The sequence below is a fragment of the Ambystoma mexicanum genome, chromosome 2p (assembly GCF_040938575.1).
Source record: "Ambystoma mexicanum isolate Mex_15411 chromosome 2p, UKY_AmexF1_1, whole genome shotgun sequence".
Lineage (NCBI taxonomy): Eukaryota > Metazoa > Chordata > Amphibia > Caudata > Ambystomatidae > Ambystoma > Ambystoma mexicanum.
Window position 1 is genome coordinate 1,141,013,652 of NC_090923.1, and position 25,946 is coordinate 1,141,039,597.

At 47.7% G+C, this 25,946-nt stretch overlaps 1 protein-coding gene across 1 annotated transcript in view; it reads right to left on the minus strand.

The window, feature by feature from the left end:
* LOC138567228 (zinc finger protein with KRAB and SCAN domains 8-like) overlaps positions 1-9,210 on the minus strand; it is a 117,189-nt gene extending 107,979 nt beyond the window's left edge. Inside the window, exon 1 of the mRNA XM_069645220.1 lies at positions 9,156-9,210. The gene's annotated coding sequence lies outside the window, so the exon portion shown is untranslated. The remainder of the gene's footprint in view (positions 1-9,155) is intronic.
* Between the last annotated feature and the right edge of the window lie 16,736 nt (positions 9,211-25,946).

A 25,946-nucleotide genomic window follows, 5' to 3' on the forward strand; every position in this document is an offset into this window, starting at 1 on the left:
TCACTGAATGGGGCATTACATGATATGCAAGACGGATAGATGCATGCCTTTTAAAGGATATTTATTGGAGACCTGAGACTACAGCGTGTTAATCAACGAGGATTAACAATGAGCCCCAAAACCCAGCTTTTAAAACTAACAAAAGCTGATGGAATAACTACTTTGAACAGAACAGAAATCAAACTTGCTAAATTGGGAGGAGTTGCGCGAAGAGATGTGCAGCAGTTTACAATGGTTGCAATCAGTATCATTGTTGTAGCAATTGTTACATTAAAACTATGCCCCTGGTTATAGGCCAGACATTGTTCCAAAGTTTATGATTAGCCCCTCCCCATTCCCGTCTTTTCAGTTTAATATTGCACTTTATACTTATGTTGCCTAAGGTAATACGGTTTTGGACAAATGGGAGAAACCTGGTTTAGAACATTGATGTTCTTGTTGTAAAGACTGCACTTCTGCTGCGAGGTGGCATTTGTTCCATTTCCTCGCCTCTCCAATCTATGTAATCAAATTCACACATTTGGCAGATAGGGAAACTGGAGTATGGTGTGGTATGGTAGTAATTTTGTAAAGCCGCTCGTTCACCCTAGAGCACTTGAGCAGCATCAAACCACCTGGTTTGGACTGAGAAAATGAGCGGGAAGGTTTTCATTTTGGCTTGACACTGGATGTGCAGCTCATTGAGCCAAAATGTAAATAGTAAATAATTGCACAAAACAGTAGCTTTAACATAGCAGAAACTCTCCCCATTTAAGGAGTCTAAATTCGGGGCTCCTCAAAAGGTCTCAGTTGATTGGAGGCTTAGGCCGTTTCTATGGACAGAAAATCCTTTATTAACAAAGCTCGGGCTTGAAAGATGAAGTGCTCTGTGCGCCGAATTGAGTGCTTTAAATTGAGTTCTGTTTTGCCAGCAGCAAACGGTGTAAAGAGCCCAGTGCTGGAGAAACATCTCAAGGTGATCCTGACTGCCATACTTTATACTATTTGAAACTGTTGGAAAGAGCCATTAGGAGTCCTGAATGCAATGCATTGAAATTATCAAGCCTTTTGCAGATAAAATAATTAATGTACTGAATGTTGTGAGCAAAAGAGAAAATGCAAAATAAGCTAAAAAGAATCCTGGAAAGGAAAATAAACAGGATAAAGATTAATTTAAGAGTATGCCTAGATTTCGCACCTGAACCAACGGATTTTAGCTAAGCGTTTTTAAGACCATAAGCTTGCAGCATTAGGGTGTACTGTGTCCACTACACACAGTACGACTTCAGTGTCTGTAGGGTGAATTTAGTTTGATTTTGAGGCAACCACCAATTACCATTGTTCATACAATCCATGAAATTGCCCATTGCAGCACCCCGGTGGTCCCCCAGTCTGAAAACGATCTGCATATAGAATTTAAGACTATACAGGTGAAAAAGATTAGCAAGCGGTCTCATGTAGAGATTGAACAAGGGACTCAGGGAAGATCACGGAGGTACTTCACAGTTGACATTAGTAGGCCTTGATTCATATGGTGGGAGAGCAACAAATTGGGTATAATTTCTAGAGTACGACCTAAGCCAACTCCATGCGAGTTCACTGACACCATAGCAAAATAGAAGGCACAGCAGAGTCACATAGTCGATGGTGTCGAAATCCACTGTTGCTCTAACAAGATCAGAAAGTTTGCAATGCCGTATAATTTTGGTCCAATGGGGAAGCCATAATTAGAATATATCCTTTGTTGACCACAATTGTTGGTACTTATCCACTAGGCCTCTTTTTTGCTTGTCTTCATTCTCCTTCCTGCCCACCTTCCACCCTCTGCTCCCCTCACATTCTCTTTCCTTTCCTCTGCTTGTGTTTAGAGGGACATGACAGTACAAACGTGCTTCCGGGCATATGGAAGGAAGTTCTGAGTGAGCGGACATGTGGTGCATATAGGGGAAGCTGTGTCTGTAAAGTTAGCTTGGGGATGAGCGTGAATGGTACATTGGGGACACGCGTGTTAGGGTGTAACTATCGAGTAGTGCCAGGTCTGCATGGGGATGGGAGAGCTTGACCATGGGGAACTGCCTGTGGGTGAAGTGTAGGACTTTGTCTGTCATGTAGGTTTGGAGGCTATCGAGAGATGTGCATGAAGGTCTGTTGATGAAAGATGGGTATGTGCCTCCGAGTGGATGAGGTGGATGGCAGGTGGAGCTAGGTTTGTGGGTTATCAGGGCGAGTAGTGTGGAAATGTGGATGTGGGCCATTCAATGAGTGGGGATAAGCCTTTAAAGCGAGAGTGGGACTACATTAATGGGTTATGGGTGTGGTGAATGGGTTGAATATACATTATTTAATGTCTGTGCAGTGCGATGTGTGACTCTTAACAATACTGCAGGAGATGTATTTGCTAATCTACTCTGGTCTTCATTGATAATACTGGAGAAAATCAATATTGCTAATATCTTGTCCTCTCCCATTATTGATATCCCAACTGTTAAGTATAACCCTGCTTGGTGTAGACTATAGGTAATAACCCGAGGTCACTTAGCTGCTGCCTACAGTCGTTATTGCGAATCACTTGATCTCTGATAATTGTGTTGAATTCTGCTTGAGAATTCTCATTCCTGATCCTGTCTGATGGCCAATCTTGTTAATCCGTTCTGATGTCGTTATTGCTCTTAATGGAGCACTGGTGTGGGTCGTGCTGACCAATGCACTTTAGAAAACGTGCTTACAATGCTTAGATGGGAACCATAACGAACAATCTTGATGGAAAAGCAACCTTATACTGCCCAAAGAATGCTTATCCTTGCTTTCTTAGAAGTGAGGCTTCATAAAAGTGACGTTGGGGGAAATGGCGTGCTTGTTGTTACGTATTAATATTGTGTGCAAGCATGCGCGAGCCTCGTCCCGGCTCACGCATGCATGGAGTAAATAAACGAGGTCTGGACGGCAGTTGCCGCCAGGACCCCATTGCCAGCAGACGCGCGTGCGAGTCTCTTCTTGTATGTGCATGCGTGCTGTGTGGGGTGGCCTGGGGCACCTCAAAGGCCGTAACATTGGCAACGAAGGTGGGATGTGCTGTGTAGGTGTGTGGGAGCCATAACACGTGCTACATGTTGGATGTCGCATTCCCTCATACTACGCAGCTCCAGATCCGACGCGGCAAGGAGCAGCCATTTTGAGATTTCGTGCGCTACAGTTGCGGCCCGTGAGGGTGCTCGTGCGCTGTCCGCGTGATCCTTGAGAATCAATTTTTGGAGCCTTCACGGTTTTCCACGTCGGGGAGCCGTGAGCATGTGTATGTGAAGACATGTGCTCCTCTTCGAGCGAAGATTAGCACAAGTGGCTGAGGAGATCTACAAAAAGACTTTTACAACTCAAGTTCTGGCGACAGTGGAACCCAGTCTACAGGTCAGTGATCATTTTGGGCAGTAGTGGTATCACTGGGCAAAAACAATCAAAAACAAAAAGGGGACAAAAAGTGGCCCACATACCCCAGGTTTGCGGCTTCACACCTTAGAGTGGGGTGCCTGTGCGACCTGCAGGGATGAGTGATCAGGATGGTGCAGCCGCCGTCCCAGCACAGATACCACGTCAACAGCAAGGCACACTGGCGCCAATGCCAGAATTTGACACTTCAGGACCTCCGTCCAGCTTGGGCCTAAATGGTTATTGTGGGTCAAGAAACTTGAAATGTTTTTTAGAGCTACTGGCGAGAATGAAGATGATGCAAAAGTAGCGACTCTGCTGTATTCTGCGGGGACAGAAGTGCAGTGCATTTTCTAGTCATTAAACCTCCAAGTTGTCAACTATGCAGCGGTTAAAACAGCCCTGCAAAATCACTTCCTCCCCATGGCGAACATGGACTATGACAGATTCATAATATGCGGAGAAAAACAACATGGTGATGAATTCCTAGATCAATTCTGCGCAAGATTGCGCCAACTGGCAAGCACATGTAGATGGGAAAATGAAGAGGGCATGGTGCGAAACCAGATCATTCAGTGGTGCAGTTCTGGCAAATTGAGGAAATTTGACCGACTGAGGATTGGTCACTCATATTTCAAAAAATCAGTGTACAACTATATAGGACTCACAATTGACATTGCAAGGAAAAGTGCTCCTTACCTATATGTTTATGTACACTACTTACTAAAACTCACAACTCTGTCCTGCTTTACTCTTGTTGGAGAATTCCCAGAATGGGAAAATCATTTGTTTAAATCTCTTTTGTAATTAAAGCAAATATATCTCTGCTGCTTTTGGTAAAGAATTCTACCATTCAAGTGATGATGTATGCAGGGTTTTTGGTCAAAAGTTTATTAATATAATTTAGTTATTTTGCTTTCTGGTTATTTTACTCCTGTGCATACAGAACAGGTCTGAGACCCATGCTCTATTACTGCTTGTACTTTTTGCTTTTCCATTCTATCAGGACACTGTACTTTGGTTTTTGCTGTTTTGATAAAGAAAGTGGAGTGCAGCAATAATAATAAAAACTGCACCTCAAAAAAAGTGGTTCCTCGTAATAATATAGAGCATACCCACACAACACAATTTATATTGTCTTGTCCACCCCCCAGGGGGTTTAGATTACATCATTAGGATGAATCATTGGTGAATTTTTATACACCACCGTTCTCAATATAATCAACTACATACAGAAGTGATAGTATGTTGCAACTTTGCTAGGCGGCTACCCCTTCTTGTGACCCCTGGCAAATTGAGGAGGCAGGTCCATCGAGAACCAGGAATGACATTGACACAAATTCTAGACACTGGTCGGGCCTATGAACTCGCAGAAATCAGGGGAACAAAGATGGATGTGGCTGTTCGCCCAGGTAAAAGTGAAGATGCTTTTGCTCTGGGAAGAACCACCCCGCCAAAGTCACGGTGGAGCCAAAAACAAACTGACGCCCGCCCCCCCTGTCCACGGCACTCCGCCGTCATGCCAATACTGCGGATATGATCTGCCACATGTGGGAGAATGCCCAGCGAAAATGAAAGTGTGCGGCAGGTGCAGCACACCAGGACACTACGCCAGGGTGTGTAGAGCAGCAACGCCGGTAACAACCTCCAGAGGTCCAGCGAGAGTAAGCAGAGGTAGGAGACCCAGAAGTGTAGGAGCTGTGGCCAAGGCATACAAGAGCTTGACATAGCGGAGGAGGAGGATGATGATGAGGAGGTATTCTTTAACTCCAACATAGTCACAGGAGCCAGAAAGAGGAGATAACCTACATGTATCTTAGACGTTGGTGGCACCCCTATGCCAGTCTTAATCGATACTGGGGCATCAGTATGCGTCCTAGCTACAGCCCTCCCGGTTCCGCCTATGCTTGAAACATCCAGAGCGAGGATCTACATGTTTGGAGGCAGCACACTGTTACCTATATAAGGGGTCTTTGTAGCTCCGGTCACCCATGGACATCATGCAATCAAGGCCCGATTCTCTGTGACCTACGTAAGTCCCCACTTCCTGCTGAGCTGTGTAGCCTCAGAGGCCCTGAACATTGTGCACTTCACCATTTCTGTGTACCAGTCAGATGTTGAACGGCTCCTGGAAAGATACGAGAGCCTCTTCCATGGCGTAGGGAAGCTGAAAGCAGAACCAATACATCTTCACATCGATGAGACAGTGAGACCCACCGCTCTTAAGCATCAGAGAATACCGTTCCATCTAAGAACCCAAGTGGAAAAAGAACTCCAGACATTGATAGGCATGGACATCATAGAGAGGGTGGAGGGCCCTACCCCATGGGTATCCCTGATTGTAGTTGGGCCAAAACCGAAACAGCCTGGTGCGGTATGCATTTGCGTCAACATGCGCCTACCCAATGCCGCCATAAAAAGGGAACGTCAGCTCACGCCGACGTTAGATTACATCATTAGCAAATTACAAGGTGCAAAGGTGTTCTCGAAGTTTGATTTGCGTTCAGGATACCACCAACTTGAACTGAATCCAGAGTCACGCTATATCACAACCTTCACCACACATGAAGGGTTGTACCAGTTCAAGAGACTGAGCTTCGGAGTGTCGTTGGCGGCGGAAGTGTTCCAAAATGCCATCAGGGGAGCACTCGCCGGGCTGAAAGGAGTCATCAACATGAGCGACGACATCCTTGTCTTTGCAGCGTCCGAAGCTGAGCACATGAAGCGGCTGGAGCAGGCACTAGACCGGCTAAGCAACCTAGGCCTCACACTTCACAAAACCAAGTGGGAATTTTAACTTTAAGGACTGCATTGAATACTTTGGTTTTGTTTTCCACGCAGGTGGTATCTCTCCTGATCCTGAAAAAGTTTGCGGCATTCGTGAAGCAGCTGCCCCGGAGTCACAAGCGGAAATTCAAAGTTTCCTAGGCATGGTAAATTACTGCAGCAAATTCATTAAAGGCCTGGCATTGTTGTCGGAGCCGTTAAGGGCGTTAACGAAAAACAATGTGGCATGGACATGGACGGAGAGGGAGCAAAAGGCGTTTCAAGATATCAAATCAGCACTGTCGGACCAGGAGACCATGGCATAATTCAATCCAGAGAGGGAATCCGAAATTGTGGTAGATGCAAGCCCAGTGGGTATGGGTGCGGTACTAATGCAAGCCAATGCTCAAGGAAATATGTGCCCTATTGCCTACGCCAGCAAAGCCCTCTCTGAAACTGAAAGGAGGTACTCTCAAATTGAGAGGGAAGCCCTGTCGCCACTTCCAATTGTACATTCTGGGAAAACCAGTGGTAGTCATCACTGACCACAAGCCCCTCATTCCAATCATGGCCGGCGCCTCATTGAAACCACCCCCATGCATAGAACGTTGGATTCTATCCCTAATTGAGTATGGGGTGAAGCTGCAGTACAGGCTGTGCAGTAACAACCCTGCAGGCTATCTGTAACGCCAACCGAGCACGAGTCGGGCGCTCAACCAAGTAGAGGTTGTGGAGAGCCTGGAAATGGCACGTAACATTGTGGAAGCTGCCATGCCAGTATCATTGGTTCATCAAGACATCGTTGTAGCGTCAGACAACAATGAAGTGTTCCGGGTCATAAGGGCTGCAATCGGAAGTGGGGAATGGAAGGAAGTGCTCGGCAACAATGCAAGGCGAGAGACAGGGGCTCGACGAGACATGCAAGTGCTGTGGAAAGTAAGAAACGAGCTGTCAGTGTCTGAAGACAGCCTCATCCTACGGGGCCGACAAATAGTAATCCCAAGATCGCTGGTAGCTAAGGTGCTGGAGCTAGAGCAGACGGGACACCAAGGAACTTCAAAAACAAAAGCTCCCCTAAGGCCTAAAGTTTGGTTTCCCGACCTGGAGGGCAGAGTGGATTAATTTGTGCGCGGGTGTGTCCCATGTCAGGCGGCGAGCACGGCCGAGAGGGCACCCCCGATCAAATAAATGGAGAGGAGTGAGCAACCTTAGGGGACCGTTCATGCGGACTTTGGGTCCACGGGAAGAGGCATGTACTTCTTAGCGGTCGTAGACCAGTGGTGGAGATATCCAGAGGTAGAACTGGTGGAATCGACAGCCTGCGACACCACCATCCTGGCACTAGAAAAGATTTTTGCCACCCATGGGTTTCCACTAGCCTGTGTTCCATCTATGGCCTGCTGTTTCAAGGCAGCCAAATCGCGAAATACATGGAAGAAAGAGGAATCAAACACCAGAAGGTAACACCGCTCTGGCCCAGGGCCAACGGAGAAGTAGAGAGGTTCATGCGAACCTTGAATAAGACCTTTTGCATCTCCATAAATGGGGGAGGGGAGTTACGGAGGAACCTGTTTGAGTTCCTGCGGGAATACCGGACAACGCCACACCAGTCCACAGGCGTCCCACCAGCGGAAGCCCTATTCAAGCGGTGTCCGAGAGGATTAATTCCGGAAGTAGAAGGAAGAACACTGGGAGTGATTGATGATGAGCGTGTCCAAAAGGAGAGACAGGCCAGAAACGAGAGAGAGAGCAAGCAGAGAAACCTCCAAGAGAAAGACATTGCAGTGGCTGACACTGTGCTAGTCAGGAACCGACATCCCGAAGGGACGATGTCCCTCACCTATGAACCACAACCCCTCGGGGTGACACATGTGAGAGGATCGATGGTGAAGGCTGCCAACGGTCGAGGGACGGTGACCAGAAACAGGTCATTCTTAAAGAAGATTGAAGCGAGCCCGGCTGAACAGCCCGGTCCAGAGGAAGCCAGTCTGATGGGAAACCCACCCGGGGAAGAAGGCTCGACAATGGAAGTACCACTGCCGACCTCAGGGAGTAGCAGCAGGTACCCGAGCAGCCCGTGACGACAACCCCCTGTTCGATTTCGAGACTATGTCATGGACCCCGACGGTTAAAGCGGAGGGGAACAATGTTGATCGACTCACATTGAGTTGTTGTTATGTTATATGATATTATGCTTTCTTGTTTAAAGAAAAGAAGAGATATTACGTAGTAATATTGTGTGCACGCATGCGCGAGCCTCGTTACGCTCACGTAAGCGCGTAGTAAATAAAGAGGTCTGGACGGCAGTTGCCGTCGGGACCCCATTGCCAGCAGACGTGCGTGCGCGTCTCTTCTTGTGTGTGCGTGCGTGCTGTGTGAGGCGGCCTGGAGCACCTCAAAAGCTGTAACACTTGTGTGTCATTTATGTGCCTACTATGTTTACAATCTTACTGGATTTGAAAAGTAAAAACAATTGTACCCTCATCTTCTAAGAATATTTAATAAACCCGTAGCCTTACATTTCTGACAAGTGTGATCTCCAGTTTATTGAGCATGTGGTACTGTGTGAGTGAAAGTTAATCGGGAAATACAGAAGTGGTTGGGTGTGGGGTTATGAGCAGGACCCGAGATTGCAGTGTGCCGGATAGGGATTTGAGGGACAGTTAGTTAGCCATGTTGGAAGATGGGGGTGGGGGGATGTCATTAATGGATTTGAATAGAAGAAGGAGGGATGTGTAGAGGGGCCAGTGTTGCACAGAGAGCTAGACGGCCGAGGTAGTAGATAACGTGAGGTGCAACGTTACATAATTGGCTGAGGGGTTAAACGAATTGCGATGAAAGACCAGGAGGTGGCTAGGCCAGAGTTGGCAATTTCGGATTTGGTAAAGTGACACGCGAGGTGGCGACAGGTGGTCTTTCTTACGAAAGAAGATGTTGTCATGCGCTCGACTTCCTTTCTTTTGCCAAGGGGATTCTAATGTACTCACGGTAGTGACTGTCTAGTTCCCATCCGAGAAACGGACCTTACCAACGCTCAGCCTCCTCTGCATCACGTGGCGGGCACGTTCGGACGTGTCTGGTAAGTCACGTGTTTCAGTTTGCAAATGCGCACTTCATCAACAGATCGTCTTTCTATCGAGAGGATGGCTGGAGTTGCGCAGCATCGTGAGGGAGAGTTGATGAACACCGTAACTCCCACGAATTTGGTTTTACAATAGGCTTAAAGATATCGCGTATTTGGTGGTTGTTTTACTGGAGCGGTATTTCGGTGTGTTTTGGGGCTAAGTTATGTGCAAAGGGTTATTTTCTATGCAGTGGGGCTGAGCATGGACATTAATCCATTCCCAGGCGAATTTCCAGTCTACTAGTTTACACTAATGTTGGTAGCTCAGCTTTTTTTTTCTTCTCATGGAAAAGCTTTTTTTCCCTGCCTGCTGGAGACGTGTATTTTGGGGATGTTATTATGTGCAACATAGAGGGGAGGTGTGTTTTGTGCAGTGGGACATACTTGACTATCCTGTCTAGAGGGACACGTATTTCCAGCATAACAGTTTACAATTAGGTGGATAGTTATTAGTCTCCACTGGACTAACAGGTTTGTACGTTGAAATGTGAAGTGTAGCATGTGTGTTGAGCTTTTTAAAGGGAGCTGTTGTGAGGAATGTACTTTGTTTTGTCCTCTCACTGGCCTTGTTGATGAATGTTTGAGTGACAGCTCAGGGGAATGTTGCTGCGTGATTGTGTCAGAGTTCTAGGAGTGACAGTTGGGCCTGAGTTAGGATGGAAATGTTTGTTTATTTATTTGGATGGCCGGTGGGTGAGCTCCTGATCCCTCTGTCTTGTCCCACTGTATATAGACTGCAAGAGTAACTGGTTCCTGTACATATGGATATGTGTGAATAAAGATTACCTGGCAGCTCCCTGAGTCTACAGCTGATCTGTGAACCCATGTACAACCCATGAGCATCGCCTATCACAATACTGCCGATGAGGCCAGTGAAGAAAAGGAGTACTTCATAAGTAACTGGATCGAAGGACAGACAGAGTGGATCGATAGTTATCATGTTTTCAAGTAAGGAGAGCATTAGGCTGCAGGAGGGGGTGCTGCATAGCCATCCACCATCCCCCAAATGTCAAAAACCCATCCTTTCATCCCAGCAGCCCTAATACCCCCAACAACACCAAGCCGCTCATAAGGGGAAGGATGATGCCACCTTTCCGCTGCATTGTTTATGGAAGCAATGACACCGGCAAGGAACAGTCCCCAGCAGGTGTCGCTTATGGTACCAGGAACACTGGTGACCCCCACAAGGGAATTGGCGCAGGACATGGTCTGCATCTTTCTAGCGCAACGAGTGACCAGAATCTAGCGCTAGGTTGGCGGACCCACAGTTTAAGCACTGCAGCAAGTCTGAAGGGGTCCAGCACCCTTTCCAACACAGCCACAGGAACTTGGAATCAACATGATCCCTGATTGGGCCAGCCTGCATCTAATGGCTGCAGCCCACCGGAGCCAGACGGCAGAGCCGGCTGTTCCCGAAGGCCGATACCTAAGGCGAGGGAAGCTCTCTGCCATCTCCATCGCCTCACACCGTCCAGAGCCCACCATGTGGGCACATGTAATCCACCAGCAGGAATAAGTACAGCTCCAGTGCAAGGAAGCTGCACACTGGAGCCAGTCGTTCCCGAAGGCCGATACCTAAGGCCAGGGAAGCTCTCTGCTGTTCTCCACCACGAGCCGACAATGCTGCCAGGAAGATATGTCTCCTGATCTATCATTGAAGGTAAGCCAGACGCCTCAATGCTTTTGTCCGACCTGATTCCCAACTTTGCTCCACCGAACACCATCCGTCTGTATTGTTGTACCAGCATCCCTTTCCTTCCTCCCTGTACTTTCCTGAAACCGGCCATCTCCAGCATCCCCCCATGCTATCAGCCCGTTGTTAAAATCTCACCCTCTGCGGCGTAGTGACTTTACTGAGTGCCTGCACCCAGAAACCCTACCATACAAACACTGCCTCTCAGGAGCGACTACACGCTCCACCAGCCTTCAACCGATGACCACTCGGAACATCTGCAGCTTGATCCACTCTCCCGATCCCCCAGTGACGTACCCACCTCACCGCCAGCTAGCACAGAACGTGCCAATTATCAACAAAACAAGCAAACCCGTCTCTATCAGGATTCCACAGAAACGTGCACACTGCATACATTACCGGTACATGAAACACCTACAGAGACCGCCCCCACTAAGTGCAGCTTCAACATGCCCACCTGTGCTAATGCCCCCGGCAAAAGCTTTGCGCGCATTGTGTCTCAAACCGCTGCAAGCCTCCACCATGGAACATGCCAGAGTGCACAGCCGCACCCGTACTGCCAGTTGACCCCTACTACTCTGGAGCGCCGCTACGCCATGACTACTACGCAGCCCCTAGGAGTGGGTGCACACTCAGCCTCCGACCACATCACTGACCTCGATGCTCCCCACACGGAACACACCACAATTGTCCATCCCGCCCACAGCAACAACAGCAACGCAAATGAGGCACAAGTACACCTGCCCACTCCCAATGATAGCCCCCTGCAATGTCCACACCGTAATGCAACCCCCGGTTCCTGGGCCTCCCAGCATCCCTCCACCGACACTAGAAACAAACGCCTCTGCGTAAGAAGTGAATATCCGAATCCCACCACCTACACTTAACCCATCTGCACAAGAAACGCTAGGCCCGCCAGCCGCACCAGTGCCACCACTACTTTCATTACTCCCCCTGCCAACATCAGACCACATACAAGCCCACGACAGCCACGCACCATAACAAACCGAGCAACACCCCCACCAAGAACCTGCCTACCAACACACTCACACCTACCATTATCAAAGAGTTGACCAACGCATGTTCTATCCTAGCCCATGCTCTGGATATCCACAAACTCATCACCACTCACAGACTAGATCTCCTGGCTGTCACTGAATCATGGTTACACCCAGCCGCAGGCCCAGCCCTATTCTTTGCCATCCCGCCGAGTTTCACTGTATTAAGAGTGAATAGACAGGATACAAGAGGAGGCGGAGTTGCCCTGATTCACAAACACCCTTAAAATCTGACAATGCTCCACCAAGATGGAGGCAAACTGCGACCGGCTCTCCCTAAAACTCACCACCTCCCACGCAAGCTCGATTACCTTCAGCCTAATCTACAGGCCCTCCCACCCCCTGGACCAATGGGCCAATTCTGGGATGACCTTTTGCACATCCTCAAGCCCACATCCAAGATCATTCTCATAGGGGACTTCAACCTAGGCATAAACTTCCCCACAGATAGCAATGCCACATCACTATTCAACGCGCTCAAAGCACAAGGCTTCACCCACTGCGTCAACTCCTAGACACACGCCAAAGGTCGCACCCTTGATGGGTTGAGGACCTCAATTACAAAGTAGATATACAGGCAATCTCCCCCTGGTCAGACCACTTTGTAATTACAGTCACCATCCCACTACAGCAAGATACATCATTTGTCAACCTCTGACTCCCATTAGAGGGGATTGAAGCTCCCGAAAAATCGCACAAGCCAGCATTACACCCATCTTGGATCTCGAACCCGCTCACCTACCACACTCCGTCAACAACCCAGAGACGCTGGCAGCTACGTACCTCAAGACATTGGTTTCAGCGGTTGACACAGTCGCCCCCTAGTACAGCGCAAGGCCAAAACTCTCTCCCATGCCAACTCAAGGTTCACACATGATCTCATAGACCTAATAGCCAAGAGGCACCAGGCAGAAGCCACGTGGAACAAATCACTGTTCAAAGCTGCTTCTAAAATGTACAAACTAGCCATCATCGCAACCAAAGCAGCCTCCTACAATATTAGAATCTCCAACGCCAAATCTAATACTAGAGAACTATTCACAATCCTCAAGGAACTAGAAGCTCCTACCTCACCCCCGCCCCTCCCCGCAGGCATTATCAAGGATGAATGGTGTGTGAACATTTCAAAGGCCCTACTCTCAAATAGTAACCCTACAAGAAAAACTAATCGCCAAACAAGCGCTACTAAACACACCAATGCCTACCCACCCTCCCCAACCCTATTGAGCCCTATTACACTTCCGCGCTGTCTCAGAATCTGAGCATGGCTGCAACTTTAAAGGCCTCAAGCCTTTCAAATGTAAGGGTGACACCTGCCCAGCCCCCATCATTAAAGACTGCGCTATAGCCCTCACCCCATTTATAACATCCTTCATAAATGCCTCATTCTCAGCAAGTTTAGTCCCAACATCCCTAAAGGAAGCCTGGGTCTTCCCAAGTAACTACTGTGTACAATCACAACAGTCCCATTCCTGCTAAAAATCCCTGATAGGACCACTTGCATCCAAATCCAACACCACCTTGAAGCCAACCAAATCCTTGGTCTGTGACCATCTGGATTCCGACCAGGTCACGGAACAGAATCGGCCCTGTTGGACCACAAAAACCAACTTGATGTACTCAGAGGTGCAGGCAAGTCTGCCACCCTCCTCCTACTAGCCCTCTTGGCCGCTTTCGACTTGGTCGACCACCAAATCCTCTGCAACCACCTCAAATCTGCAGCCAACTTCTCCCCTCCGAGGCCACAGCCTGGCTCGCCTCGTTCCTTGCCGACAGATCCATGAAGGTGTTCTCTGAGGAGGCCTGCACCCACCGTCCCCATCACCTGCGGAGTTCCCCAAGGTTGTTGTGTCTCCCCTACCCTATACAACATCTTTGTTAAGCCTCTCTGTGACCTCCTGGACTCCATTGGCATATCCTATACCAACTATGCCGATGGCACACAAATCCTGCTACCCCTCATTGGCAACCAGGCAAATGACTCCCCTGCCCTTAACCAAATTTATCTTATAATCCAAGCTTGGATGGCAGCAAACGGCCTCCGCTTAAATGATAAGACTGAGCTCCTGCTAGTCTGAACCCCTGCAATGAACAAAAACCTTGCCCGCCAATATGTGAATTTCAGCATAGATGGACTCACAATACTGGTCTCATCCTCTGGGAAAACCCTTGGCGCTTACCTTGACTCCTCGCTCTCCCTGATACGCCAGGTCAGCGCCATCGCCTCCGCTGCCATCTGCACTGCAAAACTCCTGAATGTAGTCAAACCACTCCTAGGGTAAAACCAGATAATATATAAAGAGGCCTGATTGTTATCAGTAGTAACTCATTAATCATTTAGGGATTCATTTATCCATCATTCGTTCTGAGTAGTGACATTAGTTATCCATTATCCATATTATTCAGCCATTTGGTTTGCTAGAGAAAGAGGCCTTGTTATATGAAGTGCCTTGCTTATACATGTTTAGACATATGTTATTATGTATTATGTATGCATTTAGACATGGATGTGTGCACTTAGAAGTATGCATTGCGTCATGGTATAGCGCTTGATTTGTGAGAGAATGAGTGAAGCACTATAGAGCAGGTAGCTGGCTCCTAAGCCATTCGAAAGAGACACTGGAAGCTGTTCGTTCCGCTGGGACATTGTTATGGTACACTGTGATGGTACACTGTGAATCGAGGAATGTGTAAACAAAGGCTGGTAGACAGACAGATAAGAGGTAACTCTTGCCCAAGTAGAAACGATTAAGGGAAGCTTATCAGGCCCTGCGTTGCCCGCAGACCGGAAGGTGGGGGCATTCGCAGGGAGTGAGTGAGGAGCTTTGCACAGAGACAGACACAGAGAGAGGGATTTCAGTGAATGGAGAGAAATGGGAGGATGGGTGTTTTGTAACACAGACAGGGGAAGGCCATAGGATATACAAGATAGGCTCTGAAATGAAATGTCACGGTGACTAGAACACAGTGACTGGGAACAAGATTGACTTAACAGACCTTTTGGCGCTTTGTTTTAGAGAAATGCTTGCTAAGAGAATTTTGACATGTAACCATGAAGACAGAGTGACGTGAATTGACACTATAACTGGAAGCCTGAATTGAGCAGTAGATAGAGGCGTTTGGGAAGCTTTCGGAGAGACGTTTTGAGAAGCAAAGGCATTGAGAGAGGCATTTGGGAGGCGGTTTGGCAGAGAGGCTTTTGGAGAATCGGCTGACATGCAGCTTGGTGAAGCATTCTGGGAAAGCTAATGAGAGCAGATGAGATCGATCTAGCAGGGAGCTTTGGCAGGAGACCGGACCCAGGGACTGGCCGGCTGCAAGCGAGCTGGAGAGGAGAGAGATGGGACACATTTGAGATGGGAAGCTTGTCCATGCGAAGGGGAGTATGGTTCTTTCTAGACCTACCTGAATTGACTGGCTTGTTGGGAGATTTGCACACAGATGAGATGGGTTGTTGACATACTAATAGAAGGGGAGATCAGACAGGGATTGTCTTAGAGAGAGAGCTTGATGTGTGGTGTGGATTGGAGAGGAATGCTGATGCTTTGTTGCTGTTAGATTGCTTGCATTAGAAGCCCGTGAGGCTTACATTTCTTGCACACACAAGCATAAGAGGTGCACAATTCTGTTTTGCTAGAAGTGTTTACCATGCCTTGCTATGTATTCCATTGTTATAATTGAGACTGACTTATGTGTTTTTATTTGTGTCCATTGTTATCTTATTTCTCGTGTCGTTTCTTAGTGTTTGGTTTGTCGTGTATGTCCTATTTGGAGTAACACAGTAACACAGTGCACAATCGCCCTGAGATACATTTGCAGGGGGGCCAGAGTGGTACACCACCCCCTGAGGTAGAGTTGCAGTTTGACAAATTTGTCGCCCATGTGGGGCTAGGCCAAAGGTATATTTTTTGGAAACTAACACTAGCACCAGCCAACTTCCTCATCATTACCAGAGCCACCATTGGAGCCAGGATCGTCTACTGCAGTGCCCTCTTTGAGGGCACCTCTTGACACAATATTCACAGATTACAAGTGATTCAAAACAATGTTATCTTAGCCCCTCTGCACATTCCTAAAAGAGAGCACATCTCAGAGGCAAGAAGAAACGCACACTGACTGCCAAAGAGATAATCATCTTTAAAACATTGTATAATTACCCACTGCTGCCTATCTAACTCTGCCCCACCATACCTGACACAAAGCGTTGTGAAAGCCCAAACCAATAGGCCAGTCAGGAGGGCATACACTCACAGACCCGTGCCGAAGTCGAAGCGAGTAAGATGTGGAGGGGCAAGCTTTCCCTCAGTGGTGGCCTCTCATTGGAACGCACTGTACCCTCATCTGAGACAAACAATCCTACTGGCCCTTCAGAAAGGCACTGAAAACATGGCTCGTCACCTAGAGCCCCCAGCTGACTGTACACCTTTTTTCCTGCTCCCCTGCCCAGTTGACTGTACACCTTTTTCCCGGTTCCTCCTGCCCCCCTTCCTTTCAAGCTAATGTACCTGGTTGCAACAGCGCTGCGATGCCCAAGGGTTTTGTGCGCTTAACAAATATAATAAATAAATAAAGAACTGGAGATAGCACGGTATCTCCACACACGGTATACAAATAGTTTGTATATTATGGCCTTTATTGGGATGGTGTTGCCTGAGTACAACATGTGTTATTTATGTGTATACATTTATCAGAATCCTATTTCATATAAAAGTACTGTGTTAACACATAACATAGTGCATGGACATTCCTCTGTGGGGGCTTGGGGATTCACTGTACCCAAGAACCAGCCTGCATCACTGCCCTGGAGTCTCAGCTCTGTTTGCTCGTACATTGCTAGCATTAGAGAACCTTGGCTGGGGTGCTATGTGCCACTAATCCAACTGTATAAGGGGCAGAAATACAGAAACCAACTCCCTCCAATCTTGGCACTGTCTGTCCCTCAACACTCTTGCCTGCCGATATTACCCTAATTCTGCTGTACAGCACTCCACTGCCTCTGACCAAGGTCTGCACTATATAATATTATATTCATTCAAATAACAACAAATAATCACCCTTCCTATTCCTGTGAAAAACCCCACCCTGACTACTGTGCAATGGTGCATGTAAACACCTGCCGAAGCCCTATCCAGAGGCAGCCACAAAGACAAATATGGATACCTCTGCACAGCCTCACTTAGACCCAGTGCTCCAGATAAGATTTGATAGTGGGGTATTTTACTATTTTTTTTAAGTTGGGAGTAAAAACATGAGTCCAATTCCCAATGAGAGTATTTTATAAGCAAGTACAAATATAAGTTAACTGAAAAACTTTAAAATATTTTGTAATATTGATTTCTTTGCAGTTATTCATGCACATGAATACATGCATGTTTATTTCTTCCAATCGGTCATTTAAAATAGTGGTTTCTTCCTGCGGTAATATGTGCAGTACTGGTCCAAACATATCCATGGAGCTGCGAGGGTGAACCCAGGGGTAAGAGATTCTATATGTCTTTTTCCTATTGTTTGTTGGGAGCATTTTATTTTTGGGAGTATTTGCAAACTTTAGGGGAGTAAAAGTGGCCGCTACACCCCTTATCGGTAGGCTGCCTTCCCTTGTTTACAGCCTGATCCAGAGACATCTATGCACAGCTCCCGTTGCAACACCACTCTGCACAAGTCAAGTCCATACACCTGTTTTCACTGCCTTATCCCTACCTTTCTCTATGGCACCACCCAAGCATCCATAAAAAAGAAATCACCATCCAAACCATCTTCCATCCACCAATCAAAACAGACCCAAACACTAGATGCTGCACACAAAATGAACCATCCCCTAAACACAGTCTACACCATCCTCCACAAAGAACACACAAAACATCAGGAGATACACACCACACAAACAGGAAGTACTCCTGGCAGTACAAACTATGAAGAAGAACAAGGCAATAAACTAGGCAAAGCTGCAACAATTATGCACATTCTAGACTAGATGAACTTGCAAGTAATACCGGATGAGCTAATACAACAGGAGTCCATAATCAGTTCCACCTGTATCCATGAGATCACCCCCTCACAGGACTCCACAAAAACCTGTGAAAGAAAACACATGGAACACACAGCAGTTAATACAGTGTAAACCCAGGGAGGTAATTTTCCTCAGAACCCCCCCCTTTCCCCAATGCCTCCTCAGAAGGGACTTCAATCAACATGTGCACAATCGTCGCTTGCCGACCCAGATGTCCCTGTATGCATGGGACATAACAACATGTTTAAAACTCATGGGGTTAACCAAAAACTCCCCATAAAGACTCAAATAACCCTGCTAGAAGTCCAACACACAAAGGCATTTCAGCAGCCTCATGGAAAACAATACAAGATAAAGTAAAAAAATAAAAAACAACAGATAACCAGAGCGAATGTTCTTGGCTCAAGAGAATTTCAGCATTCTCATGGAACACAATACCGGTAAAGTCCAACCCACGGAAGAGGAACTTCCTACTTTCCACTGTCCTCATCCAAACATCAAAGTCTCGAGGCGGAAACTGCAGTGCAGCAAATCAAACGACACCAGGCACAGCGTTGACCCTCTTTAAAAGTCGCCCGATGAGTATAGGTAAGTAGACGCAATATACTTGAATTCAGTAAAAATGCACGAACTGCTATTAAGCATGTGAATTCTAAGCAAGGGGTAACATCATAGATGACTGTAGGAAAGCAGGTTAGATTAGGAACATTTGCAGAATGCTTTCTTTAGAGTAGATAAACAATACTGTGTGAGGATTCCTCAAGCTGGGCAACAGGAAAAGTTAAGGTGTACTTGGATCTTGTATATTACAGCCCTGTCCAAATAAGTTTAATAATAGTCTGCTTCTCTTTCTAGAGATCTCACTACCCCAAAGCACCAGGGAAGCCACAGGAGAGCGTGATGGAAGACGAATCTCGGGCCCCTGGATGAATCCTGAGGAAGGAAGATGCTCTTCCTCGCCAAGTGCCAGGTGAAGTGGTGGAGTTTCTTGGCTTTACTCAATGAGACCCTTCGATGATGGACCCTCCTTGAAAGAAGGAGTCGCTGGGATGTCGAAGAGAAGAGAACCAAGCAGTGTCGGAAAGGCAACACTTTCGATCTTCGCATTGGTCTCGTTGGTGGGTCGTTACTCTGACCGTGGATGTCCCACAAAGGTGAAACCTACTGTGGACTTTGACAGGGCCTGGTTGAAGATCAGGCCCTAGTTGGCCGTAGATGTCGTGCAGTGGCAGAAGTAGGTGTCGTGTTTCGGGATTTCACTGTTTACCACTTTTCAGTTTGTCAGTGCTTCGGCTGCAGCACGGACCTCAGGATGGCTTCTGGCGACCTGGACGCAACCACTGGACTAGACTGCGGATCCTCGACAAGTCTGGAATTTCTGGATGTCTTCTTTGGATTTTGGTGGTGGGAGACCCACTGGATGCCCCTTGAATGATTCTTCAATGATTTGGAACTTTTGCAACTCCCGGTGTCAAGCAGCACTATACCAGGGTGCATCCTCTTCTGGCGATACTCAGCAGCTTGGTTTCCAGTGATCACAAACAACCCTCCGGACCCTGGGCGACACAGATGAACTTTTTGGCTTCAAGATGTTCAGGCACTCCTCTTCTAGACCCACGAAGATCCCTCCTCTGGACGGCAGGCACACAGGACTGGCTTCCAGGACACTTTGGGTGAAGAACAGCAGTTGCACAATGTCTACTTGTGGCTATAGAAAGAGGTTGCCCATCCAGGTCCTCGCTGGTTCAGTCCTTGAATCAGCACAGCAGTTTTCCGATTTGATGAGATGCAGCTGCAGACTTCTTCCTCCAAATGGATTCCAGGATGCAAGCTTAAGATAACTTCAGGTATCTTGTTCAAGCTTCTGACAGGGAGGTGAGTGTGAGGCCCACCGTTATACAAAACAGTCCCCATTCACTCAGGCTGAGCCAGGCTCTGCCGACAATCATACAAAAGTGCTTTCATGCAGGCAGCTCCCAATCAGGCTCACAGACATTCAGGCTATTCACCAGAAAGCAGGCACCCACAACACAGGATGTGGATTGGGGCTACTCCCCTGCCTTTCAGTGCACCACAATGCATTCCAGTTTCAGTCAGGGCTAGCTCAACTATTGTGTCACACAACCAAAACCAGACACTCACAATACAGAATGCATATTGCCTACTCACTCCATTCAGGTAGAGTTACGCCCCAAGGGTGTACCCACAACAAGCAGCCCCTGGGAAGGCTCCAGTCAGTCTGGCAGGAGGCAGCCCCAGAGCCATATATGGTCTTTCCACCCAACAACCATTTAGGGCAAGGGGACGAAGCCAAGGCTTCTCAGGACTTTGAGACACAAGGGGGTAAGGCAAAGGAAACCAAGAGGCCACCAGTGGCCATCTTGCCTTTGTGTAGGAATCCATTGATTCCTATGGCACGGCCTGGATATACCAAAAATGGAGGATACCTAGAGCCATTCTCACATCATCATGTAGCTGCCACCAGTCCATACCCTGCTCTGTAGGCAACATGCATGTGCCCAAAAACATATACTGGGGGTACAGGGTTGTACCTTTACCCATGGGTGCCCTAAGGGTATCCCATGGATCTTTGTCCACCAAGAACAAGAGCTGCACTGCCAGGGGTCCAAACTGTACTCCTGTGCAGAAAATAAGCAGATCACACAGAACGAGGTGGTATAGGACAAGGAGGCCCTGTCCCTCCAATGCATTTCCAGTATCGCAGACAGTAACACATTATTGTGTGTCTACGAAAGCAATTAACATGATAACACTTTGTTGAGCTACAGATAGTCACCCTGTGGCTAGTGACTAGTCTCTGAGTCTAGGTAATGTCAAGGTGTGACTGAAATAGGAAGGGTTTCAGTTCTTTACAGAAGAGGAGAGTGGGAATGGTCCATATTGCTGCTGGGATGGAATTCCATAGAAATGTAGCATAGCAGGAGTTTTCTTCTTGTGGGTTCATCTAGTGCTTTGTCTAGTAATGATCCTACTGCGTGACGGTCGCTATCTTCCAAAGGTGTTTAACTTATCCGGCAGGCAAGCTGGTGTGCTTGCTGAGGTAGCCTTGCAGGTGAGACAGGCATTTTTTAGCAGGGTCCAAGCTGGTGATGGTCTCCAGTCAGATTGCATAGAGTGGAGGAAATGTGGGGTTGAATTTGCATGCCACGGTAGTGAGGCGACCCACTGTGTGGTGTTTCCTTCAGGAGGGGGCTAGCTACGTGACCGGGAGCCATCTACGTGGTCAATTTATCACCAGAGCCTACACTACTGCTCTAAAGTCTTAGGACGGCAGGAAAGGTTTGATCTTGCAAAGTAGGTTGATTTGATGGCAGCCCTTGTGGGCCTTTTTAGCTATGTGTTGTTGAAAGGATACTTTCATTTACACAATGAATCTAGAGATTTTCACTACGTTAGTTTGTTGCAGGGTAAACCTGCTCATGTGCATGCCGTCTAGCTACCTTTTGAGTGAGAGCGTAGGATAACAAATTCTGTCTTGGTAGCGTTCCGTTTCAAGTAGGATCTTCACATCGATTTTGAATGGCTGCAAGGCCTGCGCAGAGGTGGGCCAAGTCCTGGCAACCCATAACTCTTTGTTCTTGCTCAGTGTCATCCGGGTATTGGTGCATTCAGATGTCAGTCAATTAGGAGTGTGCTGGGTTCAGTGTATAGACTGAATAAGAACACGGAGAGAATGGAGTTCTGGGGCACACAATCGGTGACCTGGCAGCATGGCAACCTCAGAGAACCCATCTGGACAGCCCAGTGTCTCCTAGATAGGTATGAGGACAAACGTCCTACCTGCAAAACCCATTCTGTGACTAAGGAGGGTCGGAACGGTATCTTGGTAGAATGAGGTAAATTGCGGACTAATAGGCATTCATCTCTTTTAGCAAGACTTTGCAAGGCCTCATCCGCCACCTCAATGGTGGCTGTCTCTGTGCTGAGTTTGCAGCGGAATCTGGATTGATAATCCCGAATGAAGACTGAGTTTATGAATTTTAGCAAGTAGTTGATTGGCAATCACCTTCTCTGTGATCTTTCTAATGAAAGGGAGCCCACTGATAGGACAGTAGTTTGCCAGATCCTTCGGGTCGAGGGAATGTTTTTGCAAGAGGAGGTGTATGAGCCCTGTTTTTTAGTCTGTCTTGAAAAGTGCATTCGCTATGAGATGAGTTGACTATCCTGAGATAGGCAGTGAAGGTAGTACCACTGTCGCAGAATGCACAGAAATCACTTTGAGTCGTAGAGACAACTCAAGGATGTTTTTGTTTTCGTATGTGGGGTCTTAGGCCGACCCACCCCCTCTCTTGTCTATTTATTAACCTCCTCCCTAACCCAGGCTTCTGTAACTGCTGGTTGGTGATAGCGAATATAGACTCCTACTGTCTTGAAGCTTATCTTATACTACTGATGGTATGCTAAAATGGTGGCTGTCTTTCTCCGCAAGGGACTTCCTAACTGTCCCTACTTTATCCAATGGTTAGTGTTTCAAATCGAAATTAGGAGAGTGCCTTGCACTTACTCTGTTGGATTCAGAATGGTTCACTCACACCTAATGTTACCTCTTCCCTTCTACTGTTACTACCACACCCCTCTTCTTTCCTCCTCCCAATGTCCCTCTGATGTTTCACTTCTAGTTCTTGCTTTCAACCTTTCATGTTACCACAACTCCTATTCTCCACTACTACCCACCTCCATAGTTTTACTCTCTCTCATCCACTCTGCTACTCTTCTCCCCTCTACTGCTCTACTCCTCCCTCCAGCTAGTCAAGTACCCTTCTTTCATTCTACTTGAAAGTCTTGAAAAGGGGGCTAAGCCCTCCACTTTCTTTGTGTGGGTCTTCCATGTACCAATGACGGCGGAGTAGGCAGTTTAGAGTCTCAGTTCATATTCTGGCTCCCCTTGCGGTGGGGTTCACTGGTAAGTATCTCTCGGAAGGGTGGATTTGCATTGCCTGAAATTGAGGGGAGCTATTTAGCTTCTTCTTGTAGCCTAGTTTACCACCAACAGTTACCATGAGCTACTTCTGGCTCCCCAGGCCAACACATGGCGAGCAAAAATACCCATCTGACATTCATTTTTTGCATTTGGGACGACTGATAAACGGGAATTAGGGCACATCTACATGACATTTAAAGCATAAGAGGTAATAAATAATGGACAAAATTGCATCTTTTGTGGAAGTTCAACTTTAAGAAAACTTACTAAGGACTCAATTTTGGAGAAAAAAAACAAAAACACTGAATACTTACTGTAAACGGTAACAACATGCCATGAATTTTATAGAAAGCTCTAGATTAAATTTTTGAGGGCAACATTATGGGAAATAAATTATGTGCTGAAGCGGGTTTCTTCATAGTATAGATTGGGGCAGACCCAAAGACAGTACAACTTTTGAATTTGAAGGAGACTCAATGGCTAACATGTCTGCATGCCACTGCTTTATGTGAATATATTGGTTATGATTTGTCTCCCAAGCCTTCCACCCTTACAACCTGGAAGGCTCAAGAGTGGTATTCCATGACGGTTGTGGTGACTAGAGGAGCTCCGTCACTTGCCTGCGTATGTGCCATCTTTTCAGTGGTGACGAGGAGGGAGCTGATACGGGGTCCCCCATCCAAATTGGTGCATCCCCAACCCAGTCCACAGAAGCGCCGGCAGAAGGACTGAAGAGGGCAGATCTCGCCAGCGGTGCACAGAGGTTGCACCAAAATCATTGGCAACAGGTGAGGGGTGGGGGGGGCGAGGAGGCAGCGCCCAGCACCAGTGGCCCCAAGGAATTTGGGAAGCAAAGCGGTGTGTCGCTCGTGGGCTAAAGGAAAGGACCTGCGAGCTTCGACACCACGCTTCATCAGGATGGCTACCATAGCAACCCGGCCACAAACACTACAAGCCAGTAACAGGCTAAAAAAACGAACCTGAAATGTGTCACATGTGGCACACAGAGCAAAATCAGCAGTTTAAAGCAAATCACATCAAAGGAAATACAAAAAGGCTGTCAGAAGAAAAACAGGGAAATCCTTATGTTAATGGCTGGAGGAGTCTCAAACAGAGAAATATAACAAAGTTGAGAAAAAGAAAATCAAAACAAGCACCAACATGGCAGCTGCCAACATGGCACCAGGCCACCTTTCTTGCCTGAACCAGGCACGCCAGCAATTAGGTGGGATAGGTGGAAAAAGCTTTTTGACACGTATCTGTTAGCAATAGGAGGTAATAAATCTGCGGCCAGTAGAAAGCAAGCTATTCTGCATAACTAGGGCGCAGAAGGGCGGAGTAAGTGTGTACGAGAGGCGGGTCAGGGTGACACTGATGAGTATACCATAGCGGAGAGAAAGTTGCAGAATCACTTTGAACCAAAAAAGAATATCATCTTTCAACGACATCACTTTTTTGACAGAGCGCAAGAACCAGTGGAATGCTTTGTGGCAGCCTTAAGAACACTGAATCACACATGTGATTTTGGGATGCTAACCAACTCTCAGAAAAGAGATCAATTGGTACGATGTACTAACAATAGTAGAGTCCAAGGAAAAACAGTTTTCGAAAGATTTGGAACAGGCAGTGGAAGTTGCTAGAGGAATGGAGCAGACTTCCCGATATGTGAGGAGCATGAGGAATGAGAAACAAGGAAATGAGGTGGTGGCATTAAAAAACAACAGAAGAATGAACGAAGGAAAGGAAGTTAAATGTTACAGATGTGGCAGCAACCGACACCTCTCTTCCAATATATTCTGTCCAGCGAGGAACCTGAATTGCATTAAATGCAAAACGAGAGGTCACTTTGCAAGAGTTTGTTGTGAGTCATCTTCAATTGAACCAATTGAAATAGGAGGGAGACGGCCAGAGCAAGAAGAAAGCCCAATTAATCAGTCCATGACCCAATCCAAGCATGTGCTGGAAGTTTGTGACGTGTCTGGAACGGGAAGAAGGCCGACAGATGTGCTCTTAATAAATGGCAAGGTGGTGACCATGAAGGTAGACGGTTGCTCTCCATGGACCATTATGTCACAAAAGACATACAAGGAGTGTGTAGAAGGAGAGGTTGAAGACTTACTAAAACACAACATAGAACTGGGGTGTGGACGGGGTACGTGCTCACTTTCCACGCTTTCCAGCCTGCAGGTAGCCCCCACTACATGGGACTCCCCAGCCCCATCACCCGATCCTGCAGGCAGCCCCCACACATGGGACCCCCATCACCGAGCCCGCAGGCAGCCCCCACTACATGGGACTGCCCAGCCCCCATCACTCGGCTGCAGGCAGCCCCCACTGCATGGGACCCCCTCAACCCCCATCAACCCAGCCTGCAGGCAGCCCACAACACCCGTGACACCTCAGCCCCATCACCCCAGCCTGCAGGTAGCCCCCACTACATGGGACCCCATCACCAGAGCCCGCATGCAGCCCCTACTACATGGGAACCCCATCACCCGAGCCTGCAGGCAGCCCCCACTACATGGGACCCCACAGCCCCCATCACCCCAGCCTGCAGGCAGTCCCCACTACATGGGACCCCCCAGCCCCCATCACCCGAGCCAGCAGGCAGCCCCCACTACATGGAACCCCAAAGCCCCCATCACCCCAGCCTGCAGGCAGCCCACAACACCTATGACACCCCAGCCCCCACTACCAGTGATGGCTCCCTGCAGGCAGCCCCCTCCAGACAACATCACCTGCATGCTGGATGCTGACAAAGTGGCACACGTTCACTCCATCGATGGTGTGTTCAGGAACTTGCTGTGTAGTGACACCACCCTTAGCCTCCTCTCTGACAAGGTCCTTTGAGCCACCATTTGTAACCATGCACTGCCTCATGGGCATCCATCGCATGAGGGGGCTGTTTACTGTATCCCTACAACCCACTACCAGCACTTGACACCTGATGT